This window comes from Gavialis gangeticus, unplaced genomic scaffold (genome assembly GCF_001723915.1).
Source record: "Gavialis gangeticus isolate Ggan-Ray unplaced genomic scaffold, GavGan_comp1, whole genome shotgun sequence".
In the NCBI taxonomy this organism is placed as follows: domain Eukaryota; kingdom Metazoa; phylum Chordata; order Crocodylia; family Gavialidae; genus Gavialis; species Gavialis gangeticus.
In genome coordinates this window covers 68,041,158-68,052,147 of record NW_017729032.1, presented here as the reverse complement: position 1 = coordinate 68,052,147, position 10,990 = coordinate 68,041,158, and the positions used below count along the sequence as shown (strand labels likewise).

At 45.6% G+C, this 10,990-nt stretch overlaps 1 long non-coding RNA gene across 1 annotated transcript in view; it reads right to left on the bottom strand.

The window, feature by feature from the left end:
• Positions 1 to 3,011: 3,011 nt before the first annotated feature.
• LOC109302855 overlaps positions 3,012 to 10,990 on the bottom strand; it is a 44,110-nt gene continuing 36,131 nt past the window's right edge. The window contains exons 2-3 of the long non-coding RNA XR_002098948.1: positions 9,816 to 9,992; positions 3,012 to 4,253 (exon numbers count right to left, since the gene is read on the bottom strand). This is a non-coding gene — a long non-coding RNA (uncharacterized LOC109302855). The remainder of the gene's footprint in view (positions 4,254 to 9,815; positions 9,993 to 10,990) is intronic.

The window sequence follows — 10,990 nt, the reverse complement described above, 5'->3', positions numbered from 1 at the left end:
CCCCCCCCCTTCCTATCCTGTCCCCCCTGTACAGCCTATAGCCCTCAACATTCACTGCCAAATCATGCTTGGAGTCCCACCAAGTCTCCGTAATCCCCACAATGTCCGGGCTGGTGTCAGCCAGCAGGAGGGCGAGTTCCTCCTGCTTGTTCCCCATGCTACAGGCGTTAGTGTAGAGGCATTTCAGGCCTCCTGGAGATGTGGTTACTGACCCCCTAGTCCCAGCGTTCCCCTTGTCCCCATCTCTTACATGTTTGTCTGCTGAGTTCTAAATTTACAGTTCTCTTTGCAGTTATTTGTATGTCTTGTCATGGACCCAGAGCCCTATCGAGATAACTGGGATATAAGCAGCAAGAAGCTGCTACCTGCCTCAAATGGCATACGGGCTTGTTCCATTTATAAATGACCAAGATTAATAGCTATATTAAACTCAGAGGCATACATTAATCTGATGGGCCCTTTGGATGCTTATAATTTTTATATAAACTATTTTGTTCAATACTTATTTACTGCCTCATAGTCTATCTTTGGCAGCTCAATAGTTTCCCAAAATATTGTAGCTATTATGAACTGAACTGATCGGTCAAAGTAACACAAAAGACCAGTAGAACTGAACAGGAGGCAAAGATATTTTGTGATGTCTTTTATTGGATCAACTGTATAATTAGGGAGCTGTTAAACAAGGTTTGGGCATCAAGTACCCTTTCTCAGGTCTAAGAAAGAGATGTAGGCTGAGCTAAATAGTAGAGCGAAGACTATAAATGCAAACAATGTGCTTGGAGGGATAGACGGGAGGGCTGTGAACTAGGAGTGAAGAGTTTTTATCAGGAGTTCTTATAAAACAAAAGTGCGGTAGAATAGACTGTCTAGTTTGTGGCAGAGTGAGACCACTGAAGAGTGGAGAGGGTAGTTATTACTTGTGAAATGCAGAGAGATTAGTAGCAGTATTTTTTAGGTTGTAATTAGCCATAAAACACTGTATTCAGACCAGATTTTTTTGTTATCCGATAGGATTATGAATTTATGTTCCCAGGCCCATCTTCCTCGGGTGTTTTGCAAATTGCCTTTGAGCACAAGGATTGTGAGGTAAGAGGGGGAAGTGGCTGTTCTGTGAAAAATATGCTCCTGCTGATGTTTATATTTCTGTCCTTTTTCTTTCTTTTTTTTGTCTTAGAGTTAATTCTGGTGTGTAGTTCCTATAGAGCAGGGGTCGGCAACCCCTGGCATGCATGCCAAGTGTGGCACGTGAGGCCATTTTGCTTGGGATGCCGCGGCCAGCCCCGGCTCCAGGTAGCTGCTGCCAGTGACAGAGCCCAGGCTGCTCCCAGCAGGGCTTGCGGAGTCCCAGCTGCCTGCTGGGAGCAGCCTGGGATCTGGCTGGCAGCAGCTCCCCAGAGCCTGGGCCGGCTGCAGCCGGGAGGCTCCAAACATCTCTGCTGGGCTCCTGCATCAGCTCCACACCGGCGCATGCAGGTGTGCCTGGGAGCGGGCAGTGGGGGAGGGGCCTGAGGCAGCGCAGCCCCGGTCTCTCCCCCACTCCCAGCACGGAGGTGATGAGCCCGGCATGGCTGTTTGTAGCCAGCCCCGGTTCCGGGCAGCTGCAGCAAGCAGTGGGCTGGCTATGTGTATGGGATACTGCAAGCTCTGCCGGGAGCAGCCTGGGCTCCAGCAGCTACCCAGAGCCGGGGTACCTGCTGGCAGCCACAGAGCCCGGGCTGGGGGGCACGGGCTTTGGGTGGGGGGCAAGGGGCAGTAGGGCTGGGGGGCAGACGCTTTGGATGAGGGGCAAGGGACTTTGGGTGGGGGGCAAGGGGCACATGCAGGTCATCCTGCCATGTACCCCTTGCCCTCATCTTGTTTTTCTGCCATGCTGGCACTCTGGCACCTTCCGAGGTAGGCATTGTGGTGTTTTTCAGCACTCTGGCCAAAAAACGTTGCCTACCCCTGCTATAGAGTTTCATCCACATGCTTTCCATGAGGGCATTTGGTTCACTGTGAGATATACTGTGTTCTGTGATGTACATGTGTAGGATCCATGAGTTTTGATGGTTTTCTTGTGAGGGGTATTGATTGTTGTGGCACTGGAGAGTGTTAACAGATTTTGCGTGTATTATTAAGGCAGAGTTGTGTCCGATATAGAGTCTGATGATTAGAGGTGGGTTTGATGGTGATGGGTTGGGCTTGATTTGGGGGTTGCTTGAACTCCAGGCATGGAGGACTTGAGAATATTTTCATAAAGGGTAATAAAAATAAAAGAACAGGTATTTCATTGACAGACTATTTTTTCCTATAGGAACTAAGTAGCTTTTACAGAAATTAAACAGCAACTGGGAGTTGTGACCTGATAAGAGTAGATTTGAAGGTAGAGTAGACTGGCTCTTTCCAGGTCTTTCAAATGTTATTTAATGAGCTGTGGTAATGATGAACACACTGGTCCTTGTCTGAGGGGCACGAACTAATGAAACAGTTATACTGCTCAAAAAGGTGGAGAAATTACTATAGCTCAACTCTTTTGTCTGTCCACTCTCTTTTGAGGTAAATGAAAGCTCAGCTGGCAGTTTACCACCTGTTTGATTCAGGAGCAAATCACTGTGGTTCAGATTCACTTACTGTGGGTTGGGAGCAGACAGACAAACCATTACTGCACATCAGCTGATGCCTGCTCACGAGCAGTACATTCCCACACACACTTAAGCCAGTATAAGTGTTTGTCTGCCCCACCTTCCCTGCCCTCAGCACTGCCCTCTCTTCTGGTGCTACAGGTCCATGACTGCAGTCCCCAGATCACTGGCTCTGTGATCCATGGCTGGTCACGTGCAGTTGGCTCACTTTGCATCCACCTGCTATGTGTCACTTACTGGCGCCAAAAATACATCAGTTCCCAAATGTTACTTCCCCAGCTGACAAGTGCTGTCACCCCTTCCCCCACAGAGACTTTCAAATGGTGGAGCAGAAGGAGAGTCCATAGCACAACTGTGTGTGGCCTGGGCAGTAAGGAACAGGTAATGCTGTAACCTGCAAGAAGATTTTTTTTATCAAAATGTGAATCGGGCAATGAGCAATTGGGACCCCTGCTGTCGTGTGTGCTGTGCTCAATGTTTTAAGCTCTCTATTAGATTAAAAACCATATGTCCAAAAGTGAAATTAAGCTATTGGTTGAAAATGTGTAAACCCCCCCACTTCAAAATGATCTGTGTATTCACTACAAACAATCTTGGGCTGTTTCAGAAATGACTTGTCAGAAATCCCACTCCTCAGCACTAGTCGTCAGTGGCATGCTTGGTCCTTTGCAAATAAAACAAGCAGGTCTCAGTCTCTGGGAGCTCATGATAAAGGTGACAGACAAGCGGGACAGTGTTTACTGATGCTTGGGGGCCATTTACACCAATGCAGCTTCAATTACCCAAATCTCTACCATAGATTCAACATACAGACTAGCCTGTGATCTGGTAGAATGACACGGAAGCACAAAAGTAGATGAGGCCCACACAATGCCTGATGCAGGTGGTGAAATGTGTAGCAGTGTTGGTTTCCATGGAGTATATAGAGGGTACAAACTTACCTTGTTATGCTGCTATGTGGGCGTAACGTGGAACGTGCATAGTTCTTCGATTACATTAATTCAGAACGAGGGGCTGGGATAGAGAGTTCTAAGATAAGCTCTGTGGGGCTTTTCCAGGAAGTTTCTTGTTTAAAGGAGATGATTTAGTTTTCTTTCCTGTACTTGCAAGGGAGCAGCATGTAACTATTAGAATCAGGTGGGGAGAGAGTCACATGTGCATCTGAGAACAGTGTCACTGGCACTGATTCCTTGACACAGAAGTGAGTGTCATCATTTGGAGTGGGAACGGTGCTAACTAGCTGTTCAAATCCCAGTGGCTGCTCCTCAGAGCCTACCCTGTGTTGTTAGATACTGATTGTCTTCACCAGCTGCTTGAAGTTGGCTCCACTTGAACGTACCTCCTGCATGTGTCAGTTATGCCTACCCACGTTCAGATGTCACCATCACAAAGATGGTATTTTATTAGTCATTATATTGCCCCCCAGCAAATCATGCTCCTGTATTATTTATTGTTCACAGCTGAGCGCTTCTGAAGAATTGCACAGAGGGCGGATACTTGTCTCTGTCATTTTTAGACAGTTGAGAGCTGTGGTCAGTCAGGTTCCTCTCTCCAGGGCAGCCTGCCATGCTGCTTGCCCCAGCAGCTGGCCCAATGTGGTTGGGAATTTTTCAGTACAAGAATTGTTTTCATCTAAGCAACAAATGAAGACATGTCAGTCAAATCCACCATTTGCTGCAGGAAGTGCATGTAGGTTCCTACTAGGGAGGGGTAGAATTTTGAGACAGGGAAACCTTTGTTCATCTTATACTTGCTCCCCCTCAACCTCCCCTTGGCTCTTTTTATCATCCATCCTCATTTCTTCTCCTACCAAACCTCAAGCTTGGAGGAGATTCTCTTGGAAAAGGTTTTATATTGTTTACAACCAGTCTGAGATGCTCCTCCTTGCTCACCCCTCCTTCTGCATGCAAGACACAGCATCCTTCCTACCTCCAGGATGGAAGCAACCCATGAATGTCAAGTTCAGCTCTCCCTGCCTAGCTAGATGTGGCTTTGTGGTGGGGAGGAGCTGTGGATGCCAGAAGCCCAACCCTGTAGTGTAAATCAGTGTTCTGTGTAAAAGAGGTCCCTGGAGAAGGAAAAGAAACCAGAGCACTACTTGGTAGCACTACAAAGTTACCACTCAGCTGACTAGCTTCAAGCTGCAAGTGTAGAAGCACAGCCAGCATCATTTCAGCCGTGCTTTTGGCTTTCAAGGGTGATAGGAAAGCCTGAGGGTCAGGCCCTCCCTGAGAATGTAACAGGAACCTGGTGAATATCCTAGGACAGTGTTTCTCAATCTGTGGGTTGACGCAAAAGTGGGTTGCAAGAATATATGAAAGGGTCACAAACAAAATTTAAAAATGGATCAACAAACTTTATACAGTAAAAGCTTCCTTAACCAGCACCTTACAAGCCAGCATGCTCTATTAACCAGCATGCCGGCTTGTCAGGTAACAGTGAAACCAGAAGTACCCACTGTGGCTCTTCTGGTTTTGTCGAGCCCCCATGGCCCAGGGCATAGCAGGCTGCGCAGGTCCCACCTCCCTGTCCCTCGGGGCTCGTGGGAGGGGCGGTGATGCAGCGGGAGGGGTGGTGACACCCTGGATGCAGCGGGAGAAGTGGCGACCCGAACAGGCAAAGGAGGCCCTGCTTGGGCCTCTCAGTTAACCAGCATATTTTGTTTTCCAGCACCCCCCATTCCGCATGGGTGCCTGATAAAGTTTTTGCTGTAAATAGATTTTCCTTTAAAGGAGAAAAAATTGGGAAACCACAGCTTTTCCCTTTCAGGCTGGCAGAGTTTCAACCTGCAAGAGGCTGTTTGGGTCCCCCCCTTGCCCCGCACACACTGCCTGTCCCATATACTGGGGGCGGGGGGCAGTGAGGTGGGAGTGAAGGGCACTGGGTTTGGACTGGCCATCGGTGTTTACAAATGGGTCCCAATACAAAAACGGTTGAGAACTACTGCCCTGGGAGAACTGGGAAGTGACAGCGTCTTAAGTGGTTAAAAATTGATTGTAAATACCCACTATTCAGTAGCTGCCTGGGTAACTTTGAAGTTGATAAGATAAGACAAGGAATATAGAGGACAAATTAGAATGGTAATGCACTGAAAAAGGAATAATATCTAGCTGTGCTTATCCATGTGTTAGCTTCTGACTGGGTGATTCAAAGACAAACATATGTATAAGGATTTATGTTTTTAGGAGAGCTTTGGATTTATGTATCCTGGCATTTAACCCTTCTGTCAATTGGACTGACCAGCCACTGGCAGTGAATAAGGGCTATGTGATTTCTGTTTGGTTTCTTTAACTCACAGGTGAGCCTGCAGCAGTGGGATTGGAAGAGTGGCCCTAGAGATTGCACCACACCCTTACATCCCAGCTTTAAGCACAATCAGCTGAAATAGTGTTGGATGCACATACACTTGCAGCTGACCTATGGCCAGTATCAGCTCATCTAAAATAAGTGCAGACAGTTGGTCTGAAACCTGAACAAGGCCTAGAAGACCCGAATAAAAACCCATCTAGAAGCCATGTTTTCCCTTTCAGTGAGTCCAGCTTGTAGGCAGAAGAGTTTTTCTGCTTTTGTATGTCTAGCATGGGGGTGCTGCAGTGGTTTCCTGCAGCTGGCTTGTTTGTAATCATAGCCCTTGGAGTCTTTCTGCTCCTTGGCTTTCAGCCAGTACAAGAGGTGATGAAACCCATAATCTTGATCTCTTTCTCTTAGACCCTCTAACAAAAGATGCAGCTCTGCTGCTGAGTACAATGCTAGGAGCGTGATTAAACAGGGCCAGGAGCAAATAAGTAATGAAGGGGAGCTGAGTGCATTCATTCTGTCCACAGTTTGTAAGTACCAACAGAACCTGGCAGTACATCACTGAGGGAGTTCGCTGCTCTGAGCAAGGTTATGATATGCATTAAGTATCCAAAGATCCATTTTAAAAATTGCCCCTGTACATTTTAGACACTTGGCAAGTCAAAAAACATTGGGTGCACCATCTTCTGCTTAACTTGCATCTTTACTGATGCTTTCAGCAATTGCAAAATAATAGGATAATCAAATACCCATCAGCAAAAGGATAAGGGACAGAGAGTTGATCTAAAGTGGCAACTGAAACAATGGCAAGCTCTTTCTAAACCACTTGTATCTGGGCCAAATTGCTGCTAGGCAACATTTCTCTGAGCTAGTCAATAAAGTGAACTGGATGTGTGAATCAGGGCTATATCAAAAACAAGAGGTAATAAAGAGAAAATGGGAGCTCCCAGGAGATTGAGAGCAAAGGACCATTACATTTGCTTTTGAAAATGATGAAAGTGTGATCCCCACATAATTGGGGTACAGGTAATGAAATGCCATTCGAATGAATGGCCTAGTTATGGTAAAATGGTTAAGTTCTGGTCACTTGCCTAATCAATTCTCACATTGCAACTGGCTCAATGCCTCATTAGCAAGATTAAAAGAGCCCTTTGCTACATCACATACTGAATATGGAAATCTCTGTGAGCCACTGTTAGCTAGGATACAGGTGTCCTGGTTGTTTGTTATAGGAAAAACAGGTATTTTTCAAGGGACGGGATCTTCTCATGTTGCTCCTAAAGGAAATGCTGGGAATTACTGAAACAAGGGGCAAGAGGAGTTTCCTAAAGGGAAATTTGTCCACATGCAATTAGACAGTATGGCTATGATAAGCAGCAGTTGGTGCGGCAAGAAGACCATGTCCTGTGAGACAGAGCAGACCTCTCCCTGTCACCTTTCTAGAGCCCCCAAGGAGAATTTTTTTTCAGTCTTAGACTGGTCATTTTTCAGCCAAGCTTTCAACATGTACCATGTTGAACACTGTAGGTTTTCTGCTTTTGGTATAGGCCAGAGGAGATCTCTACTGCAGGACTTCATGGTAATAGAAATTTGCAGAAGTATCTGTAGCTCTATCAGTCAGTACATGCTAAGAATCCACATGTGGACTGGACAATTTCTTATTCTTGAATCTGAATTGTCAGGCAGAGCGATCCTGTGCCCCTCGAAGTGCCAGGGGAGTCGCTGCTGGGCACCTAGGAGAGATGAGGAAGTACTTGGATTCATGCTTAAATTTTACACTTTAATTTAGGCTTCCTCGCTAAGTGACAGAGGAGGCACTGTGCATCAACAAATCTGTCTGAATAAGGGAGAGAAGCTGTTTCCAGTTTAAAAAGTAAGCAGCTCTCTGCCTGTGCACGCTTTCCATGTTATGGTACTATTAAAAAAAAAAATCTAGAGTTCCTTATGCTTTGCTTGAAGTAGAGCATAAAGGCCTGGCAATGCTGTCCTTTACATGGGCAAAAATTACCAGCAATGTCTAAAGGAATTTAGCCTGTGAATGGCTTTGGAAGGGAGGTCAGGCCCCAATGCACTGGCAAGCATAAACCACTTCCACTTCCCATTTAAAAAAAATGCTGATCCTTTAGTAGCAAATGTTTTTTTTTTTTTTCTTTCTGAGTACAAAGGTGGCTATCTGTAAACCTTCTGCATTGATACTGTCTCCCTATCCCTGGCATCCCAAGAGCTAGGCTGCTACAATGTATGTGTACTGCAAGTATAACTTAGTGTGCTTCTCACAGTGCAGGGGGTTTTGTGCAAAGCCTGACACAGGGTCTTGGAAACTGTTCCTCAGAACTCTTGGTCAGAAATGTCCCACACCAAATGCAGTTTTCATTTCTCTTGCTGTCACTGGTGCATTTTAACAGGGAAGCGTAGACCAACAGAACCGCATCCCTCTGCAAAGTAATACTATGCATATCTCTGCCAGCAGCCTGATATTGTAACTGCCATGCGTGAATCATTTTGTTACTGTCTTGGATCTGATATTAGCATCAACAAGTAATTCTCACTTAATGTTCCCTTTAAAATTAAGATATTAAATATAGGCTATACATGAATGCTATAGAAAGAACGCCATCAAAGGTAGATATGTGGCCTCTCTACCTGCACACAACCAAAACCCTTTCCAGTGACTTCCGGAGAACTACATATCCCAGGTGCCTTGGCTTTTTATCTCCGAACAAAGCTGAAGCTTGGTGGATGGAGTACATGACTGGAACTTGAGGCATTCTTGTCTCTGCCCCAGAGACACCTAACCTGCAGTGTCTCGTTTATCCTAATGCTTACTTAGGTCTGTAAAGAACTTTGGCCTGAATCTTCAAAGGTGTTGAAGCACCAAACTCCTACTTAGCCACATTAGGCACTTAAACGGGTGCCTCGATACCATTGAGAATCTAGGCCTTGGAGACCTAAGCAGCAGCAAGAGAGAGAGAGGGGGATAAGTGAATGGTAAAAATAGTACCTGGTTACTGCTCTATCTAAGGCTGTTCAGCCTCAGTTGGAACACATTTGCTATCAGCAGCAGGACACCAGGAGTGGACTGGACAAGCCCTCATGTCGTGCCTGCTGCTGAATATTATCATCAGATTTCACCGTTTTCCACTGCTACAAAGAATCTGCTTCTCTAATCATGGCTGTTACTTCATGATAGAGGGAGGGTCCCTTTAACACAAGCTTCTGACTAAGTCTTCCTGGTCTGCTCAATAATGAGCCACCAGTGCTCAACTCCAATAACTGAAACATGCATTATCACAGAAATCCAGAGTATTGATGCATGTGTGGAGGGGGGATTAGGTGGGGTGGAGGACAGGATCAGCACCTACAAAAAAACCCAAAAAACAAAACAAAAACAAAGAAAAGAAAAAGTAGACCCCAGAATTTTCCCTGATTCAGTGGGAAACTACTTGACTTGGATGGAAATGTCCATCTAGTCTATTTTTTGCCATTAAATTCTGTGCATCTTTGCCTGGACAAAACAAAGTAGTAGTGTGTGCTTCTTTATCTTCAGACTAGGCTCTGCTGGTGTATACGCCCACCTACAGCCAGACCATGAAAGGTGACATGCAAAGTTTGGTTTTTAGCTTGTGCTTTTGTTTGGTTTTAAACTTGTGTTTAACATGATGTGCAATCCTGGATAGCTTTGGGCTTATTCATTTCTCTTACGTTTGGGAGTGGGAGGGAAGAAACAAACAAATAAAATTCCTACCTGTGGAGTGAAAGTAGGTTAAGGGAAAATGGAGGGAAAAAAATCAAGATGTCTCTATAGATCACAAAAACCAGCAACAAAAATGGTAGGGAGGGGATAGATTTTGGTTAGGGAGGTGCATGATTGTTTTGTTTCATTTGTAAGTCACCTACATAGCTTTGCTGTGGATTGAAATCACCCAGCTGGCTCTCGTTCTTCAGCATTCTCACTTGATGTCCTATTGTGCAACCATGTAGTCTCATCCCTCCCTCCAATGGTTACGTCTTTTCTCACAAGTGGTAAAGCAGTCATTGAAGGTACGTGTTACCCACATCCTACAGATAGGAAAACTGAAGTATGGAGACGCTGAGTGAATTATTTAAGGTCAAACAGCAAAGCTAGTGGCACCAGTGGCAGAACCCTGATCTCTTCACTTGTTACCACTAGGTGGTGCTGCTTCCTCTAATACCATATTTTCTTGTACAACACCCCCCAGATACAACACACATCTTGTTTATGGAAGGTAGAATGTAGGAAAAAAACCTTTCCAGAGTTGTGGACAGAAAGTCCTCCTAGGAACATAGACAGTCCAGGAAGTATGGCGCAGCTGGCATTAGTTCCTAGTGCCAGCTGCCTCACCCAAACTGTCTCCTGGGGTCCCACAGGAAGAGTTTGTCACACAAAAAGTTAGGGCCCAGGCCCTTGCAAGGGCAGTTGCAAGACTGTTAGTTCTTTACTCTAGGTAGTTCTTTAAGTTCCTGTAAATGTTGTTTCCACCTCTCAATCCTCATCAAGATACTATCAGCAGCTCGCTCACTGCTTCAGACACAAGCTAGTGCTTAGCCAATAGCTATGGCTATGATAGCATTAACACGGGACCCCACCATCTTGGCATGCATGGTATCTCCAGGTTTGGGGGGTGGGTTTCAGCAAAGAAAATGGCTTCCCTGCTTAAAGCATGCACCCCAGTTGGGGAGGGGGGCAGATTTTAGGAGGAAATGTGCATATTGTAGGTGAGAAAATACAGTGTTAGATAAATAGTGTGAGTGCCCAAAGTTGAACTGGACCAGCAAAATAGTGCTTGCTCTTTAAGGATAGAGAGAGGCTAACTGCATGAATTGCAAGTGATCTCATATGAGACAAAGAGAAAGGGGATAAGAAGAGAGAAAAAATGCCCTCTAGCATGGTGCAGTCATTGGCCCTGTGCTGAGGGAAGTGACTCACCCGCATTTTTCCCCATGACTGAATTATATGGAGATTGGCCAGAAGAGCCTTCCACATGGACAAAATAAATTTCTTCTGGAACAGGTGCTTAAGAGGTAGTAATAGTTATTATGGAATGATAATC